Source organism: Dipodomys ordii, unplaced genomic scaffold (genome assembly GCF_000151885.1).
Source record: "Dipodomys ordii isolate 6190 unplaced genomic scaffold, Dord_2.0 Scaffold15335, whole genome shotgun sequence".
Classification (NCBI taxonomy): domain Eukaryota; kingdom Metazoa; phylum Chordata; class Mammalia; order Rodentia; family Heteromyidae; genus Dipodomys; species Dipodomys ordii.
This window is the reverse complement of record NW_012282547.1, coordinates 1-3,085: the sequence shown is the minus strand read 5'-3', so window position 1 is coordinate 3,085 and position 3,085 is coordinate 1. Positions and strand designations below refer to the sequence as shown.

The 3,085-nt window shown below is 39.3% G+C and overlaps 1 long non-coding RNA gene across 1 annotated transcript; it reads right to left on the bottom strand.

Annotated features, from left to right (window-relative positions):
• Window positions 1-112: 112 nt before the first annotated feature.
• Window positions 113-2,409, bottom strand: LOC106002629. Its single transcript, XR_001175946.1, has 2 exons — window positions 2,097-2,409; window positions 113-479 (listed from the first exon to the last, which is right to left on the bottom strand). It is a non-coding gene; the product is annotated as an uncharacterized LOC106002629 (long non-coding RNA).
• Between the last annotated feature and the right edge of the window lie 676 nt (window positions 2,410-3,085).

Genomic DNA, 3,085 nt, shown 5'->3' with positions numbered 1-3,085 from the left:
CGCTGTGGCTCAAGTGGTAGAGTGCTAGCCTTGAGCTGAAGAGCTGAGGAACAGGACCCAGGCCCAGAGTTCAGGCCCCATGACCGGACCCAAAAAAACAAAACAAAAGGAAAAAGATGTTGAAGCAATTTTATTTTTTTAAAAAAGCATCAGACTTTTTTCCATATGGTTCATAACTATAGCTTCATACAAGCCTAGTTTTGCTTGTAGTCATTATCCAATGTTACTTGCAGTATCATTTTTATTTCTTTGCTGTCCTGTTAAGTTTGTTGCTCGTTTTCTTAATTTCTCATTTTTATAAATTGTCATGAGATTAATCTGAGCAAGAGGGCAATAAAACTAATGATGATCTGTAAACTAATGAAATAACAACAAACTAGTTTCAGCTAACACTGAAGTTTTAACCATGTTGTTCGAGGACTAGGTTTACATGTGGTCCTCAAAAATCACACGTTGGAAAATTGCAACTCCAGGACTACCTGTACCAAAAAAAGCAAACAAATATTAATTACTTTAAATTATTTAAAAGTATTTTAATGACTACTACTAAACAAATCTAATCCTAGATCAAATAAAAATGAAGTTTTCTCAGATTTTTTTTTTATTTAAAACTTAATTACAGCCAGGTGCTGGTGACTCACACCTGTAATCCTATCTACTGAGGAGGCTGAGATCTGAGGATCGTGGTTCAAAGCCAGCCCGGGGAAGCAAAGTCCATGAGACTATTATCTTCAATTAATGACCAGAAAACTGAAAGTGGCACTATGGCTCAAGTGGTAGAGTGCTAGCTAGCCTTGAACTGAAGAGCTCAGGGACAACACCTGGGCCCAGAGTTCAAGCCCAGGATCTACAAAAACAAACAAAGAAAAAACCAACAAACCACTGAATTACAACCATCACAAAGCACAAATAGTAGTAGCAATGCCATTTGCCACTTAATAGTGTGTTTAGCTAGACAGAGACTGCCATTCAGTGTTTTGTTGTTTTTTGTTTTTTTTGGGGGGTCCGGTCATGGGGCCTGAACTCTGGGCCTGGGCGCTGTCCCTCAGCTCTTCAGCTCAAGGCTAGCACTCTACCACTTGAGCCACAGCGCATCTTCCGGCTTTTTTCTTTTTGCTTATGTGGTGCTGAGGAATTGAACCCAGGGCAAGACAGCACTCTACCACTGAGCCACCTTCCCAGCCCCTTTATTGTTTTTTTTTTAATGTTTCATAAATCTTTGCATAAGGGCTTTAAAATCAACTTTTAGGTTTGTATAAATTTAAGGAATAAAAAAATACAAAACTATAATATAGGTAGGGAGCCTAGCTACTCAGGAACCTAGGATTTAAGAATCAAGGTTCACAGCCAGGCTGAGCAGACAAATTCAAGACTCTTAACTCCAATTACCAGCAAGCAGCTGGAAGTGGAGGTGTGGCTCAAGCAGACTACCAGCCTTAAGCCAAAATGCTAAGAGAAGGCATAAGGCCCTGAGTTCAAGCCCTAGTACTATCATAATAAATCATACATACACAACCACCTTACAAAGGTTATTAGATATATATATATATATATACACACATATATATAAATAATCAAATTTGAAAAATGTCTCAAACATGCCTGATCAGTGATAGAACTGGTATTCTGATTCCCAGCTTCCTCTTCTTTCCAATATTGTTCCTTCCTATTAATTTGTTCCCAGTTGATAGGACTATTATTCCCTGGTATATTTAGGAGTCATGATTTTTACCAATTTCAGGGACTAAAAAGATTGTATCATGGGGCTGGGAAAGTGGCTCTGTGGTAGAGTGCTTGCCTTGCATGCATGAGCCCCTGGGTTCGATTCCTTAGCACCACATAAGCAGAAAATCCAGAAGTGGCACTCTGGCTCAAGTGGTAGAGTGCTTGCCTTGAGCTGAAGAGCTGAGGGACAGCACCCAGGCCGAGTTCAGGCCCCACAACTGGCAAAAAAAAAAAAAAAAAAAGATTGTATCATTATTTTTAAGGAAAGAGGACTTTTTGACCTTTGCCAATTGCATTTCTAAAATCTAATCTATTAATCATCTTATTCTCTAGTAAATATCAACTTTCCATTGATCGAATAAAGCTCTTACCTTATTATATACATCTTCAAATTCTTGATCAAATATATTTGACTAATGATGCTTTCTAAGAAAATACTTTTCAATTTTATTCCTGGAACAGAAAAACATTGACAGGCAAATCACTAAAATTACATTATATAATTAAATCTCACGATTTCCTTTTCCTATAATGTCCTCATCCACATACATTAATCACAACAAATCATGATGTGAACAGCAGTAGAAAAGTTTAATCATTGAACATTTATACTTTCTCATTTTGAAGCTCTACTAATGTTTTTTTATCGCGATAGTTCTTTATTATCTAGCAAGTGTATATTTTACTATTAGTGGAAAAAAGTAACTGATTAAGAAAGATTCTTTTGCTGGGCGTCAGTGGCTAAGGCCTAATTCTAGCTACTCAAGAGGCTAAGATCTGAGAACTGTGGTTCAAAGCCAGAGTGGGCAGTAAAGTCTGTAAGACTCTTATTTCCAATTAACAACCCAAAAGCCAAGAAGTAGAGCTATAGCTCAAATGGATGAGTACTAGCCCTTGCACAAAGAAGCTCAGAAGAGCATCCAGACCTGAGTTCAAGCCCCAGGACCAGCACAGACACAAACACACCCCAAAGTTTATTCCAATACAGGTGCTTATTTATTTTAAGCATTTGAAGATTACAGGCTCATGCATGTAGTAACTCATCCTGTTCAGGAGGCTGACACCTGAGGTTCAAGGTTCAAAGCCAGCTCAAGCAGTAAAGGTCCAAGAGATTCATCTCCAACAAACTACTCAGAAAAAGTCAGAAGGGCTGGGAAGGTGGCTCAGTGGTAGAGCGCTTGCCTTGCATGCATGAAGCCCTGGGTTATATTCCTCAGCAGCACCACATAAGCAAAAAGAAAAAAGCCGGAAGTGGCGCTGTGGCTCAAGTGGTACAGCGCTAGCCTTGAGCTGAAGAGCTGAGGGACAGCGCCCAGGCCCAGAGTTCAGGCCCCATGACCAGACCCCCCCCCAAAAAAAA